This window comes from Schistocerca gregaria, chromosome 1, assembly GCF_023897955.1.
Source record: "Schistocerca gregaria isolate iqSchGreg1 chromosome 1, iqSchGreg1.2, whole genome shotgun sequence".
NCBI lineage: Eukaryota > Metazoa > Arthropoda > Insecta > Orthoptera > Acrididae > Schistocerca > Schistocerca gregaria.
In genome coordinates, this window is record NC_064920.1 from 1,041,320,067 (window position 1) to 1,041,337,918 (window position 17,852).

General features: G+C 43.6%; 1 protein-coding gene across 1 annotated transcript in view; it reads left to right on the plus strand.

Annotated features, from left to right (window-relative positions):
* Window positions 1–17,852, plus strand: part of LOC126279923 (RNA-binding protein 24-B-like) — a 320,643-nt gene that overhangs the window by 135,475 nt on the left and 167,316 nt on the right. The window lies entirely within an intron of this gene.

A 17,852-nucleotide genomic window follows, 5' to 3' on the forward strand; every position in this document is an offset into this window, starting at 1 on the left:
GAGAAAATTTATCTCGCGCGCCCTAGCTGCCAGATTCGCGCTTGCAAAGTGTTGTCTTGAGTTGTAGTGGGGAGGGGGTTAGTCTCCACGTGATCCGTGTTTACGTTAAGTTATTTCGCTGCTTCTCTTCGTGTACAGCTCCCACATCAAATGAAAACAAAACGGATTTCTGTGGCCGGGAGCTATCAAGTGAATTAAAATACTTTCACGTAATTACGGAGGGCAAAAATATATTATTAATTTCAGTTTTCTGATTTTATTTTATTTACAAGTTAGCAGTCAAGGATTAATCGCCTTGCAGAACGACGAAGTTATTTTTGCAAGTTTGCTAAAGAAATTTGGCTTTATTAATCTTTCTGCTGAAGCAATCATTTTATTGGAAACGAAGTGTTTCATTCTACAGTATTGGATAGTTCCAATTGTTCGCTGAGTGTAATTTCAAGTACACGTTATGATCTTCTGCCATGTATGGCATTATGCCATAATAAAGAACCAAAAATGAGATCGTAGAGTACTGATGCTCCAAGAAACTTTACATCCCAAAAACCACACTGAAAAGCTTAATATCATATGGGACCTACTTCATTGTGAATCTGGAAAAAGCCAATTTGCACTTCAAGCCGAATTGTGCATTTTAGTGTGGTTTACGAAATTCCGATGCTCTTTGTAATATCCTCCGATGCACTGCTTCTTTTATGTTGTAATGTAAGCTCTCTTAGTGTTTTATACACACGAACATGCGGGCTTCCACAACCACTGCAGTTGCGCACGCACAAAAGTGCCTGTTTTCTGGCGCTCTCTGGCAACTGGTAAATCGAACCTATTTCTAACAGTCTCCGGATAGTATTGCGAACGGTGGTTAGAAAAGCGTTACTTTCAAAGTAAATTTCTTTTTACGCAAGATGAATTATGTTGTGTGTGAGAAAGTGAGATGGATCTCTAAATCACAGAGTTCGTAACTGAACAGTTTGAGGACCAGCCACTTACAAGAATTTCGAGCCGAGACATTTATGTCATAATTTTAAATTTACTGCCATATTTGTGTGATGTATCTTAAAGTATAACACAAGCAAAAAAAGATCAATATTACATGTGAAAGCTTAGCTTGTGTTGTAGCGTGTTAATCTTGGAGACCAATATTATATGTGAAAGCTTAGCTTTTCTTGTAGATATACGGTACTATGTACATTAGTGTAAGCTGTTAACTTTTCCTCTTGTGTGTTCACGCTATGTAACCAGTGATCTTGCTGTTGGGTGACTAAAACACGTGTCCTATGCTCTGAACAGCTGCTGTCATCGGCTCGCGAGATCTCGTGGCTTGAGATATGACTCGCTTAAAAAAGGACATCGCAACCTCGGTTTCAACGCTCCGGAAACTAACGCGCTGTGTTTGGTGCAGTTCGAATTTATACTTTCGTAACACGAAAATATGCAGCGTATATGTTGCTGCAATTCGAAGGTCTTTCCAAAACTTCTCTCCTTTTTTTTTATTTAAAGTCCCTCCAAAACTTCTCTGCCCCGTCTCTTTTTTTCTTTTTTTCCGGGAAGTTCTACGCGATTGTATAAAACGTTAACCATTTAAAGGATTGATAAGTTTTACAGTTCCGAGGGAAAATCTACGGAAAACCTACTGTCACTCAGCACAGAAATAGTGTATTTTCGCCCGGGAAAAGGCATATTTTTTAAACGGGATATCCGGGAGAAACCCGGGAATAACCCGGGAATTTTTTTTCCTTGTCCCCGTACACACCGTGCCACAAGAGGGTGGACAAGCGTGGTGTAAGCAATATCTTCAGCGGACCTGTTGCACTTTCTAAGTATTCTGGCAATAAATCACAGTCTTTTGTTTTTCTCAGTAAATTACCTACTTGATCGTTCCAATTTAAGTTATTTGTAATTGCAGTCCATGAGTATTTAGTTGAAATTACGGCCTTTAGATTTGGATGCTTTAAGTGAACCGAAATTTAGCGGACCCCTTGTGATACTCATTTGGATGACTTCACACTTTTCATTATTTAGAATCAACTGCCACTTTTCGTATCGTACAGATATCTCGTCGAAATCTTTTGCAATTGGTTTTAATCACCTGGTGACTTTACCAGACATAAAATGACATCATAATCTGCCAACAATCTAAGTGGGCAGCTCAGATTTATCCTAAATCGTTTATATGGATCAGGAACAGAGAGGGTCTGTAACATTTCCATGGGGAACGCCAGATATGACTTCTGTTTTACTCAACGATGTCCTCAATTTGGCGAGGAAGAGAGTCCAAGGGTTTCTTCATTCCTGTCATATCCAACCGAAGCCACACATTCGTCACTAGACCCTAAAGAACTAGCAAATTGCGGGGAGGGGGGCCGTTGATCCCTACATTTCACCCACTGTTCTGACCGCCCCCGGTATCTGAGTGGTCAGCGCGACAGGCTGTCAATCCTAAGGGCCCGGGTTCGATTCCCGGCTGGGTCGGAGAGTTTCTCCGCTCAGGGACTGGGTGTTGTGTTGTCCTAATCATCATCATTTCATCCCTATCGACGCGCAAGTCGCCGAAGTGGCGTCAACTCGAAAGACTTGCACCAGGCGAGTGGTCAACCCGACGGGAGGCCCTCGTCAGACATTATTATTATTACCCACTGTTCCAAGTAGTCTCAACCTTTCTGGGGGATTTACCGAACTAGTGGAGATATGAAAGGGGTACCTGTGCGTTCGTCACACCAGGAAGGTATGCGTCATAGCTGTTGTCATCTTGGGGACGGGAGTGTTCGCATGATACTCATCGTAAAGAGAGTAGAAAAGGTAACACTTGGTTACCGGGCACGTTGAACTGAACATTTTAGTTCATTTTCACGGTAACCTGAATGAGTCGGTGCCAGCCATGGTAGGAAAAACCCCTCATAAATCTTACAAAACCGTGTCCAGCCTTAACAACACGCTCTGCATACTGCTAGCAGTCTGAGACTATTTGGAGCATTGGGTGAAATGTAGGGATCAACGGCCCTCTCTTACTCTAATGCATAGTTCTATCTGTAACTTTTATGTAGGCTACATTTGTTGAAAACTGTTCCTGCTTTTCCTGAAATTATAGTCTATTTTTATATCTAACGCATCTGTATTTTCTCTCAGTATTATGAAGTTGTTTGTGTATTCTTGTTGATCTCTCTTCACTTCCATAGCATATCGGGCGATCTAGCTGGTCCGTCTCCTGTGTTTTTGATTTTCCAGACTTGCATTCAGCCTATTATGAGGCTCCCGCGGCGTTTCGTAGCACAGTCGGGCAGTCTGCTTAACTCTGTCCGTAATAGGAGGACGTCTGTTCCCTGACTGAGTTCCCAGAGTAGGGTAATCTCGCGAGAGGTGCATGGTGAGTCACGAGGTTCTACCTTGCTCCCCTTGGAACCTGCGAATATGGCAGTCGGTTGCGTTTGCCCCCACACAGTGGCCGCATATTCTAGTATTGGTCGGGTCAGTGCTAGATGCAGCGCAGCACCACAGGGCTTAGGAGGGGGTAAAGCGCCTCCAGACGGGCACATGCTTTGCCCCCAAACCTCTCTGACGTGTGATTTCTAAGTGAGGCGTCTATCTAGGTTTGTAGACTATTGTATTGTATGTTAACCGGGCACTCTGCGTCCCGGCATGGTTTTTCTTGTTGTCAAACTTTAAGATTGTTACAAACCATCCGAAAGCCCGCCGCAACCGCAGTCGCAGTGGCCCTCAACCCCACGACGACTACCGCCCTCCGCCGCCCCACACCGAACCACACTTTCAGGTTTATTGCGCGGTTCGGCCCCCGGTGGACCCCCCCCCCCCCCCCAGGGAACGTCTCACACCAGACGAGTGTAATCCCTATGTTTGCGTGGTAGAGGAATGGTGGTGTTCGCGTACGTGGAGAACTTGTTTGCGCAGCAATCGCCGACATAGTGTAGCTGTGGCGGAACGAGGGGAACCGGTCCGCATTCACCGAGTCAGATGGAAAACCGCCTAAAAACCATCCAGAGACTGGCCGGCTCACTGGACCTCGACACAAGTCCGCCGGGCGGATTCGTGCTGGGGACCAGGCGCTCCTTCCCACTCCGGAAAATCGGGCGGGCTCTGACTAGGGTTACACCGAAGTACCTTGCGTGCGAAACCATGGAATGGGGCCTCCCAAGATCCGCATTACTCGAAGGTCCATTGGCACTCTTCGTCCCGGCATGGTTTTTCTTGTTGTCAAACTTTAAGATTGTTACAAACTACCCGAAAGCCAAGATCGCACAAAATAATTTTTATTCAAGACAACCGATTCCAACAGTCTTAGCTGTCATCTTCAGGTTTTAAACATTTTCTGTAGTGAAACATGTTCATTTTACTTGAGCCTTAAGCGCAGGACGTCAAGTGGATAAAACTCAGCACGTTATAAACGTTTATCATCGCTAAGTCCGCGGCTCGTGGTCTTGCGGTAGCGTTCTCCCTTCCCGTGCGAGGGGTCCTGGGTTCGATTCCCGGCAGGGTCACGGATTTTCTCTGCCACGAGATGACTGGGTGTTGTGTGCCTTTCATCATCGTTTCATCCTCATTCACTCGCAAGTCGCCGTAGTAGCGTTAAAGAACATTTGGAGCGGCGGCCGAACCGCCCTGCGAGGGGTCTCCCGGCCACCAATGCCATACGCTCATTATTATTATCATCGCTAAAATATTTAAAAACATACAGCACCTAGTGCAAAAGCCCATGGCCATATACATATTGCTCACAGATGCTTGTTACATGATACAGATACGGTACACAATATCAGACCTCTGTACATATGCTGGGCACATACTAAACATACGCCATTTAAAGTGGATCCGCACTGTTTAGTATGTGTGCAGCATATACATTTTTTAATATTTTAGCGATGACAAACGTTTATAATGTGCTGAGTTTTATCCACTTGACGTCTAGTGCGTGAGGTTCAGCAAAAAGGAACATATTTTACTACGAAAAAATGTGTTGTTGTTGTGGTCTTCAGTCCTGAGACTGGTTTGATGCAGCTCTCCATGCTACTCTATCCTGTGCAAGCTTCTTCTCCCAGTACCTACTGCAGCCTACACCTTTCTGAATCTGCTTAGTGTATTCATTTCTAGGCCTCCCTCTACGATTTTCACCCTCTACGCTGCCCTCCAGTAATAAATTGGTGATCCCTTGATGCCTCAGAATATGTCCTACAAACCGATCCCTTCTTCTAGTCAAGTTGTGCCACAAACTCCTCTTCTCCCAAATGTTAACAAATTTCTCTTCTTCAGAAACGCTTTCGTTGCCATTGCCAGTCTACATTTTATATCCTCTCTACTTTGACCATCATCAGTTATTTTGCTCCCCAAATAGCAAAACCACTTTACTACTTTAAGTGTCTCATTCCCTAATCACCTGATTTTATTCGACTACATTCCATTATCCTCGTTTTGCTTTTGTTTATGTTCATCTTATATCTTCCTTTCAAGACACTGTCCATTCCGTTCAATTGTTCTTCCAGGTCCTTTGTGTGTAATCCAGAATTACAATGTCATCGGCGGACCTCAAAGGTTTTATTTCTTCTCCATGAATTTTAATACCTACTCCAAATTTTTCTTTTACTTCCTTTACTGCTTGCTCAATATACAGATTGAATAGCATCGGGGAGAGGCTACAACCCTGTCTCACTCCCTTCCCAACTACTGCTTCCCTTTCATGTCCCTCGTCTCTTATAACTGCCGTCTGGTTTCTGTGCCAATTGTAAATACCCCTGCCACCTTCAGCATTTGAAAGAGAGTATTCCAGTCAACATTGTCAAAAAAATGTTTGTGACATAAAGATGACAGCTAAGACTGTTGAAACCGGTTGTCTTGAATAAATATTTTGTGCGATTGGCTTTTTAACGCAGACGGCGACGCGTGATATCGATTTTCATGGAGCGAGAGTAGAGTGCGGTATCATACCCCTATGCAGCCGCTCGCGTACCAAGAACCGGATGACCCCAAAATCTCGCGTCACCTCAGATTCGAGAGTGAGCTTCTAAAGTATGTTGCGGGCCACGTCAGTGGCGTGGTGGCAGGTGAGTCTGTAAGAGTAAGCCTTAATTTCGGAAAGCGTAGCAGCTGCAGAGCTACAGGCGAGGGCAGGCGCCACACACGGCGGCTGCACGCCACTGGGTCAGTGATCTGGCTGCTGGCGGCGCCCCCCGCTGCGGCACACATACAGGAATAGACGAGGCGGCTGCCGCCGTGCGGAGAGCGCCGCCGTCCTAACCTGCCGTGCCGAGGCTACCGACTCGCCTCGCCGACCGGACCCCCGCACGTGATGACACAAGGTCGCGCAGGGGACCTGCCAACTTTATACGACTTATAACGGAGACAAAACAAAATGATACTGCGTGAAGAGTTGAGCAGAGACCTGAGTCGAAACAAGGCCCCGGCACTAGACATCATTCCATTAGAACTACTGACAGCCTTGGGTGAGCCAGCCCTGACAAAACTCTACCATCTGGTGAGCAAGATGTATGAGACAGGCGAAATACCCTCAGACTTAAAGAAGAATATAATAATTCCAATCACAAAGAAAGCAGGTGTTGACAGATGTGAAAATTACCGAACCATAAGTCACGGCTGCAAAATACTAACGCGAATTCTTTACAGACGAATGGAAAAACTAGTAGAAGCCGACCTAGGGGAAGATCAGTTTGGATTCCGTAGAAATATTGGAGCACGTGAAGCAATACTGACCCAACCACTTATCTTAGAAGCTAGATTAAGGAAAGGCAAACCTATGTTTCTAGCATTTGTAGACTTAGAGAAAGCATTTGACAATGTTGACTGGAATACTCTCTTTCAAATTCTAAAGGTGGCAGGGGTAAAATACAGGGAGCGAAAGACTATTTACAATTTGTACAGAAACCAAATGGCAGTTATAAGAGTTGAGGGGCATGAAATGGAAGCAGTGGTTGGGAAGGGAGTGAGACAAGGTTGTAGCCTCTCCCCGATGTTATTCAATCTGTATATTGAGCAAGCAGTGAAGGAAACAAAAGAAAAATTCGGAGTAGGTATTAAAATCCATGGAGAAGAAATAAAAACTTTGAGGTTCGCCGATGACATTGTAAGTCTGTCAGAAACAGCAAAAAGTAGTAAATGAGTTTTGCTATTTGGGGAGCAGAATAACTGATGATGGTCGAAGTAGAGAGGATATAAAATGTAGACTGGCAATGGCAAGGAAAGCGTTTCTGAAGAAGAGAAATTTGTTAACATCGAGTATAGGTTTAAGTGTCAGTGTATGGAATGTAGCCATGTATGGAAGTGAAACATGGACGATAAATAGTTTAGACAAGAAGAGAATAGAAGCTTTCGAAATGTGGTGCTACAGAAGAATGCTGAAGATTAGATGGGTAGATCACATAACTAATGAGAAGGTGTTGAATAGGATTGGGAAGAAGGGAAGTTTGTGGCACAACTTGACTAGAAGAAGGGATCGGTTGGTAGGACATTTTCTGAGGCATCAAGGGATCACCAATTTAGTATTGGAGGGCAGCGTGGAGGGTAAAAATCGTAGAGGGAGACCAAGAGATGAATACACCAAGCAGATTCAGAAGGTTGTAGGTTGCAATAGGTACTGGGAGATGAAGAAGCTTGCACAGGATAGAGTAGCGTGGAGAGCTGCATCAAACCAGTCTCAGGACTGAAGACCATAACAACAACGGAGCAGTGCTGTAGCTGTCATCTTCACTCCGAAGAGGGGTTTGATTTTGGTTTCTTAAGCTTATTTCTACTGTTCAAGTGTCCTAAATTTCTGCCTAGCCACTGCAACCTGCATCAATTTGAATCTTCTTTCTGTGTTCCAGCGTTGGTCTCCCTCTACAAATTTTATACCACCCCTCTCGCTCGGCCGGGAAAGGTGGCCGTGCGGTTCTAGCTGCTACAGTCTGGAGCCGAGCGACCGCTACAGTCGCAGGTTCAAATCCTGCCTCGGGCATGGATGTGTGTGATGTCCTTAGGTTAGTTAGGTTCAATTAGTTCTAAGTTCTAGGCGACTGATGACCTCAGAAGTTACGTCGCATAGTGCTCAGAGCCATTGTAGCTTCGCGCTCGCGCGTTTACACACGCACACATACACTACCAAAGTGACGATTCCTTGATGCTCCAGGATGTGTCCTATCAACCGATTCCACGATTTCATTTTTAATTCAGTTTGTACCATAAATTTCTTTTATCCTCAGACTCAGTTCGATCCAGTACGTCCTCATTAGTTATGCAATCTAAACATCTAATCTTCAATTTTCATCTGTTGCCACACATTTCAAAAGCTTTTTTTCTCTTATTGTCTGAACTGTTTATCGTTCACGATTCACCTGGTACACTCCAGACAATTACCTTTAGAAATATTTCCTAACACTTTAAATATTCTACTAGTGAACCCGGCAATGCTTCGCAATTGCTAAACATATATGGTAATTCTATTTACGTCCTAGTCTCCTGCCCCGTCCTCTCTTTGTCCATCTACATCTACACCTACATACATATTTCGCAAACCACCATACGGTTCGTGGCGGTGGGTACCTCGTACCACAACTAGCATCTTCTCTCCCTGTTCCACTCCTAAACAGAACGAGGGGAAAATGACTGCCTATATGCCTCTGTACGAGCCCTAATCTCACTTATCTTATCTTTGTGGTCTTTCCGCGAAATGTAAGTTGGCGGCAGTAAAAGTGTACTGCAGTGAGCCTCAAATGCTGGTTCTCTAAATTTCCTCAGTGGCGATTCACGAAAACAACGCATCCTTTCCTCTACAGTCCCCCACCCGAGTTCCTGAAGCATTTCCGTAACACTCGTTTGATGATCAAACTTAACAGTAACAAATCTAGCAGGGTTGAGTTCTTTGGGGGAAGAGACCAAACAGCGAGGTCATCGGCCTCATCGGATTAGGGATGGCCGGGGAGGAAGTCGGCCGTCCCCTTTCAAAGGAACCATCCTGGCATTTGCCTATAGCGATTTAGGGAAATCACGGAAAACCTAAATCAGGATGGCCGGGCCCGTGATTGAACCGTCGTCCTCCCGATTGCGAGTCCAGTGTGCTAAACACTGCGCCACCTCGCTCGGTACAAATCTAGCAGCCCACCTCTGAATTGCTTCTATGCCCTCCCTCAATCGGGCCTCTCCTTCTCCACCTCTCTCTAACTTCCCATCTTCTCCTCTGCCCTCGGTTCCTTTCCATCTCCTCCTGATCCCTCTCTCTATCCATTTTCTCCCACACTCCTTTCTTCCCATTTTGACCCTTGTCTAGTGTTACTTCAAACGAAACCTCGATTGGTAAATAAAGTCATTTAAAATGAACGGGTAAATCGGTTGGGATCATTGATATAAGGAATACAGGATAGACCTTTCCAGCTGCTGGTTGTGTGAAAACTGTAGCTTCAGTGGTAATATTTCTGATAATTTTAATGTGTGAACTGGTAGGATTGCAAAGATTCGGATTCGATTGTAATAGTATAATCGTAAGTCGTTAAGCCATAAATACAACATTTCTCTTTCCTCCTAAAATTGACCGCAATGAAGAAAACAAAATAGCTCACTTGTGTATGCAATTTTTGATTAAAATTATATATATATAAGAATGAAGAGCGTATGTAGGGGAAACACTTTGTCTGAAGGTTTAAATGTCCTGATATCCAACTTAAAACTGACTGCGAGAAAGAAAAGAACACGGCACATCTTCATAGAACAACACTTTCTTTCTCACAATCAGTTTTAACAAAAAATCTGTACATCGTTCTTTAAAAAAATATGTAGCCTGTATCCATCTGAATCACTGCTTCGGCAGTCATTTGCCCAAACAGGAAAACTCAGTTACTACTTTCAGTGCCTCATTTCCTAACTAGTTTCCTCAGCATTGCGTTATTTAATTCGACTATATTCCATTACCGTTATATCCTCCTTTGTCGAAGTCCATCTTATAACCTCTTTTTAAGACACTGTCAGTCCCGTTCCACTAACCTTATAGCTCTCTTGGCGTCTCTAACAGAATTACAGTGTCATCAGTAAACGTCAAAGTTTTTATTTCATCTACCTGAATTTTAATTCCCTTGCTAATGTACTCCGTGAAGTGCTTTACAGCTTGCGTAGTGTACATATTGAATAACATCGGCGATGAGCTACAGCTCTGTCTCACTCTCTTTTCAACTACTGCTTCCCTTTCACATCCTTGTCATAGCCTTTCAGTAAAGATGCAGACAATTTTCTAGCACCCATGCTGCTTAAGATCGCTGAATAGTAAGAATCTGCTTGTTACAAAATCTTTATTGACGCGTTTTGGCCATAAACACTCATCAGAATAACAGAAGAGAAATCGATTGGAAGTATAGTGTCAAGTGCGAATTGTAACATCGGTGCTGACAACATGTCGCTCCTCCGCGAGCCCTAAAGCTTCCAGTAATACGGCGAAGCGTTGGAATCGTTCTGGAGGGATATTGATCCACGCATCTTGCAGTACTGCTCGCAATTGTCTTAGTGCAGTTGGTAATGGGTTCATCGAGTGTACACGCGTATCGACAGCGTCCCATAAACGCGGCATCTACATAAACGCACAGTGCTTGGCGGAGGGTACATCCTACCAGTATTACCGCTTTTCTCTGTTGCATTCGCGTATTCAAGGAAGGAAAAATGACTTTGTATGCTTCTCATTTATCTTATTCTCTCGAACGGTACTATGATAGCTATGCAAAAGTAGAAGCAAAATGGTCGAACAATGTTCTTCTTATACAGTTTTTCTAATTTCACACAGCTGGGTTTTGCCAGAACTACGTCGTCTTTCTTCCAAGAATTCCCCATTTACGCCCTCAGAGAATGTTCCGATAACAGCTTATGAACAGTACGATTTCTGTACAGATGTGTTTTGCAGCATTTTCGTTGTACTTTTTGGGCACTACCAACAGGAATACGATAATGCTTAGACATCGTACAGACTTCGTGGCATTCTAAGAATACTCAGCTTCTCTTGTAATAACACTTTAGGACAAACACTTTTGGCTGCATGTGCCATATTTCATGTCTTCTGGAAGTTGCCATACAGCTGTCTGACGGTGAATATTTTTGGTGCATCAATACCAGTTTTTTCAGTGTAGGCATTCTGATTGTCGGCCCAACTCTCACCCCTGTTGTACTCGTTGATAGTGAAATTCTCTTGTTTAATGTGTGACGCACATCTTCCTCAATCAAACAAGGTTCATAACTGCAAAAAAAAAGTCACTCTGCAGTAACCATTTAGTACTCACGTGTGATGGCCCTTTCCTGAAGAGGGCCATGCTGTGATGTTGATGGCCGTAGCGATAATTTTAGCGACAATATTTCCTTACAGGAGTCGTGTAGGGCGTTGAGCTGTTTGTACCGGGTCGCCTTTGAACCGGAAACCCCCGAGGCCCGTATCGTCTTGGCTTCACGACGGCCTACAGACCCAGTCCGTGTTCTGTTTATCAGCGCCTGAAAAGCGAGGCATAGCAGTGGATACTCCAGGTCTCTATTGTAAACACCGCTCTTTGACATTCTTACACTGTTTCCTACTCAAAATACACGACCTACATTTGTCGATTGGCGCTGTGAACATTGAAAGACAGCCTTCTATTACCCAAGAAATACGACTTAAGCTGTGTTACTTGCTAATGACGCTGTACAGAGCGTTAAAAAAATATTAAAACACTCCAATACTTAAGACATGTTTGCCTAAGTAAAGATACTGTGTGAATGTGTTTTAGTGAAACATTCCTCGTTTCTTAAAAAGATTTGGACGAGACGTCGGATTATCCGTTTGTAATTCGTAGGCTCGTTACCAAAGATGCAAAATCTTTAACATTTTCTTTTGAAGAGACTCGATCATTTGCGATTTGTTTTTGGCGACGTTCGTCGAAGTATACTACTATCTACAGTTTAATATGGTTGAAAAGTTCATAATGTCAAATTTATGTATTGATCCTTCAACTTGTTGTGAATTTTAAACTCGATCCTTGATTGTCTCCCATTCTGCGGAACCCTCTAGGCTTCTACTTGTAGACCGATTTTTGCAAACGTTCATCGCTCAATCCTTCTACATGACATCTCCAGTTTTGGCGATATTCTAAGATTTTGTCACGTAAGCTGTAAATGATGACTGTCTGCTGTATGTCCTGATTTCTCTGTGTATTCCTCTCTTACACGCTCACAGCTGATTAAAGAAATTGCATCTCGGATGTTTACTACTTCAAACCAGTAAAAAAAATGATGTTATGTGCATGTTGATTCATTACGTTTACTATATTCAAGATAAATTACCTTTTTCACTTACATAAGTAAGCAGAGACGAGCTGAACAGCACATTATTGGCTGGGCGAGATCCTGCAAGTGGAAGTGCGAGTTAAACCAGGGTTTTTCGCGAGCCACCTTATGGTGTGTGATGGAGTGTTCTTTATGTACCACTCTCACTCCTCTCCCCCCCCCCCCTCGCTCCCCCCCCCCCCTTTCGAGTCACGAAAAGTTCTCGAAAAGATCAGTGGCCGGTAAGCCTCCGTGTGGAATAAAATCTCTGTGATTATGTCTTCATAGTCTCTCCGCGAGGTTACCTAGCAGGAAGGAATATATTTGTTGACTCTGCTAGGAATTTACGCTCTGGGAATTTCAACAGTAAGCCACACCTTGATGCAGAACTCCTCTCTTGCAGTGTCTGCCACTGAAGTTGGTTGATCATTTCTGCGGCGCTTTCATGCCTACTAAATGAACCTGTAACGAAGCGCACCGCACTTCTTTGGATCTGATCTATTTCCTTTCTCAATCCTGTCTGGTACGGATCCATTACTGAAGAAAAATATTCACGTAATGGTCGAACGAGTGTTTCTTAAGTCACATCCTTTGCTGATGGACTACGTTTCCTAAGGATTCGTCCAGTGAATCTGCCTGGCATCTTCCTTTCTCGCAGTTATTTTTATGTGGTACTTCCATTTCAAATCGCTCCGCATGCGTACTTCTAGGCATTGTATGAAGTAACCGATTCCAGTGATTGGCCTGCAATTTTTAATCGTAGAATAAAGGGTCTTGTGTATCTATGTATTTGCAGAACGGTACGTTTGTTTGTGTTCATGATCAATTGCCATTTCCTACGCCAAGCGTCGATCCTCTGCAGGTCTTTCTGCATTTCCTTACCGTTTTCCACGGCCGCTAGTTCCATGCATACAACAGCGTCATCCGCGAAAAGCCATATTGAACTTCCGACATTATCTACTAGGTTTTGTGTATATAAAACCCAAACTCCGCCCGAAGAGGCCATGAAGGCCCAACGGTACCGACCGGCCGCTGTGTCATCCTCAGCCCACGTGCGTGACTGGATGCCGATATGGAGGGGCGTTTGGTCAGTACACCGCTCTCCCTGCCGTTGTCAGTTTACGAGACCGGAGCTGCTGCTTCTCGATCAAGCAGCTCCTCAGATTGCCTCGCAAGGGCTGAGTGCATCCCGCTTGCCAACAGCGCTGGGCAGACTGGGTGATCACCCATGCAACTGCTAGCCCAGCCCGGCAGTCTTAACTTCGGTTTTTATAATTTAATCGTATGATGATTTTATACAATATACAATTGATGTAATGCAAAAGATTTAATTCAATATACATATGATACAAGACAGGATTAAACCTTAAAGTCCTTGTTTTTCAACCAGTTAATTAAGTTGGGTGTGAGAGTGAACAAGTCATCGGGAATTCCAGGGTATGAATGAAGTGGGCAGCGTTGGACTAAATGTTCAATTGTCAGCTCTTCTTGATTACATTCACACATTGGTGAACTGATCCAGCCGCATAATGTACCTGAAGTAGGTACAACAACCATGTCCAGTCCTTAACCTGTTGAGGCGGCACCAAAGTTTCCTTGGTAGATCAAAAACTTTTGGCTTCTTTGTGGGATCAAGGTGATGGGCAGCTTCGGTGATCTGACGGTAACCGGTGTTACCAATGGGCCAAGGCCGTTGGCTACGTATATAAGTATATATATGGTGAAAGGTAATGATCCTGTAAGATTCCGCCCGTCATACGCCCGAAGTTACTTTTACATCTGAAGACTTCTCTCCGTTCAGAATGATATGCCGAGTTCTATTCGCTAGAAACTATCTAGTCAAGTCACATAGTTAGTCTGATATTGCGTACTCCCGTATTATGTACATTAGGTGGCAGTGCTTAACTGTGAATGCCTTCCGGAAGTCAAGGAACACGGCATCTACCTGGGCGTCTGTATCTACTGCTTTCTGGTTTCTGTGGGCGAAGAAAGTTAGCTGTGTTTCACAAGATTGTTGTTTCTGGAATCCGTGTTGGTTCCAACAGAGGAGATTTCTGTCCTCCAGAAATGTCATAATACACGAACATAAAACATGTTCCGAAATTCTACGGCTGACCGACATCAGAGATACAAGATTTCAGTTTTGTGCGTCTATTCGACTACCCTTCTCGAAAACGGGAATGACCTTTTTTTTTCTTTTTTTCTTTCATCAGGAACTCCTGGCTCCTAGGCTACTCTGCTCTTAGAAGAGGGGAAGGTCTCTTGCATTCTCTGCGTAGGAGCGCTTTCAGTTGTTTTCCTATCCCATAGTCAGTTATTACGATGTCGGCCTTACAGAGGCTTAATCCAAAACAGTGGCCACCTTGTAGTGATTTAGAATGTTCCGCCACAACCTCTCCTCGCCTTTGAAACAAATATTGATGATGGAATTTCCTTCCGCAGCTAGTATTCGAACTAGGGCTGTTGAAAAATGTCGATATAGCGATATTTCAAGAAGAAAATATCGATGTGTATATATCGGCGATATTTTCTTCCCCTATTTATCGACATGTCGATATCACAATTGCAATATCGAGTGTCGATAATTTTATTTCATTTTGTATTTTGTTCGCAGTTTTCGGTAAATATTTCAAATTGTTCTTTTGAAATTATAGTACGCCGTAATTTTACGTTCACTTTGTGAAGGAATCTTACCATCTTTTGCCTTTCATCACGTCCGGTCTTTTTCTTTGACTGTGTGAAGCAAGGAAGCAAGTATATGTGGCACAAGAGAAGAAGTCCGATTGCACTGGGGGGGGGGGGGGGGGCGGTGTGAATGGAGTAACAATATTTCCGATGTGAAGAAACAGCACGTGCTATTTCTTCACATCGGTATTCTTCAAAGACATGAAAATGATGAACGAAAGTCTAAATGACAAGGTTGGTCTTTGCGGCGAGTGGAGACGTGTGAGGGAAAATGCTGATTTAATCGGCGCTCGGCGAAAACAGAAACTGCAGCGTTTAAATTCACCACGCAATTTTCCTGTTTCATTGTGAAAAGGGTTTTGTTTAGACATGTAGCCAATGGCAAATTAAGAAAAAAAGTATGAGAGGTTAAGTGGAATGAAATATTGCACGGCAGTGTGCCATGTACAGTGTTATTAATTCACAACACCTAATAATAAATCAATTTTCAGAATGAGATTTTCACTCTGCAGCGGAGTGTGCGCTGATATGAAACTTCCTGGCAGATTAAAACTGTGTGTCGGACCGAGACTCGTATTCGGGACCCGAGTTAGAGTCTCGATTCGGCACACAGTTTTGATCTGCCAGGAAGTTTAATACCTAATATTGTTTCAATTCTTGCTGTCAGGAGAATAGGCAGGTTGCTATCTTATTGACGTACAGAGTATCTAATAATAAATCGGTACTTAAATGCGTAACTCTAAAACTGGCAGTATATCTACAATGTGCATCCAATATTTTTATTGGACGATATGTCGGGACTTTTCCTTTTTGTGTATCATCACCTGCTGTCGATTTATTGTGGGATGTTAATGATACTTTTTTAAATATCGATACATCGGATTACCAATATTTTTTTTTTAAATGTCAACAGTCCTAATTCGAACCGACTATCTCCAGGTCGTGAGCAATATCACAAGCGTTCTTTAGGTGCATGGGGTAATGAGTCCGATGAAATTTTAGTTTCGAACAATACAGTATTCCACATGCATCAGCAGTCTTTTTCAACCTGGCTGTGTGTAAGAGCAAGTAATGTCGGGTTGCTATTTTTCGAGTTTGGCATACCCTAGCACTACGTTCTGTTCTTCGTTTGTGCCAGCATAGTGTCTTGTGAGTTGTGTTACGGACCTGCACTGACCACAGTATGTTGCACTTCAGCTGGCGCGGCACGAGAACGCACCGGAAGGCGCTTCTGGGTTGGCGCGCAGCTGTTAGCACATTCCTGCCTATTTCAGGAGAGCTTCGAGTCTTCTGTTTTGGCTGCCAACGGAGCCGCTGGGAGGTTCTCATTGCCTGCGGCCAATTTATAGCTTTCTCTCAGAGAAGTACTATCTCCGTAAAAGTTCTTGTTTTTTTGTTTGTCTCTTGTTATTATAGGCGCTGTAATAAAAATTACTGCTTCATTTCTGAAACCCGAGACCTCATATGTAAAGAGGCAAGAGGTCATTTTTATGAATAGCATCCCTTCGCAGGATCTGTATAGACGTATTTCCGTGCCGGTTTATTATCCACCACCAGTCGTTAAAAAATGTTTCTCTCTGAGGTACTATGGAATGTAGAATGTCTGCGCATTTCTTTCGGAATCCGTTAGGAAGACTGATACTGAGACTCATAGAGGTTCGAGGAGACGATCTCGAAAATATACCACACCGCAACTTGTGCTGCGTCCATACTTCTTTTTTGCTTCCATAAACAGTATCCTAGTCTTCCGTTTTTCGGTATTTGTAATGCTGTGTATTCCTCTAGAACACAGTGCTATTCATTCCAATCTTAAAAAGAGTTTCCCCCTTCCGCCGTTTTTCGGTATTTGTAATGCTGTGTATTCCTCTAGAACACAGTGCTATTCATTCCAATCTTAAAAAGAGTTTCCCCTTTCCGAGATAGCCCCACAGGAACACAATTTGTAAATCGTTATGGTGATGTTCCGCGCTGAACTTGTACATAACATTCCACCTTTTTCTCTTCTTGGCTGTATTCCACATTGCACAACCCGGATAGATGCGTCTTTACTCATCATGGACGTGACTGCCGTTAAGTAGATGCCCTGCACGGCGCCAAACCGTTGTCTGGCGTAGTGGAAAACGTTTTGTCACAATCTCCCTGCAAACTAATTTGTGAACTTTGTTGCTTCGTTTTCGTATTTTGTTTAATGTGATATGTGGGCAACCAGACCGCCGTTAGCCGAAACCAGTGGTAGCCAACCCGATACCTACCGCACACTAGAGGGCGTTACAGCTTTCATAGTGGGTCGTAGGTGGTAGGGAGTTTCAAAACATTTTCATTAGGTTAAAATTTTGGCCACGTCTGTGGTTAGTAATTACAGTTATATGATTTAGCCTGCTGTAAAGCTGCTTTATAAATTTTATTAAGTGAACTTGCTTGCCTACTTTATAAAACTCCATCACTGAGGAGCTAGTTGGCGGTAAGAAAATTTTACTGTTAGATTGGTGTATAAGTTCATAGCGTTTTTGTTTTACATGTTGATATTCTGGTTGTCTTGGATTTGTTTATCTATTGTAAATGATAAATAATTGAAACCCTCAGCTGCCGACAGGTGTCGTTGATGTACCTCAATGGGGACAGCTGCAAATGTGTGTCCCGACCGGGACTCGAACCCGAGACCAGCTGCTTACATGGTAGACGCTCTATCCGTCTGAGCCGCCGAGGACACAGATAAATAGCTCGACTTATCCCTTGTACGCCTCCCGTCAGACCGTCATTCCCAACTGTCCACAATCTACATACGTAATGTTCCTAATAGATATCGTCAACTTACAGTGCGCGAGTAATGAGTGGATGGGCAAATATCTATTACGAACATTACGTATGTAGATTTTGGACAGTTGGGAATGTGGGTCTAACGGGAA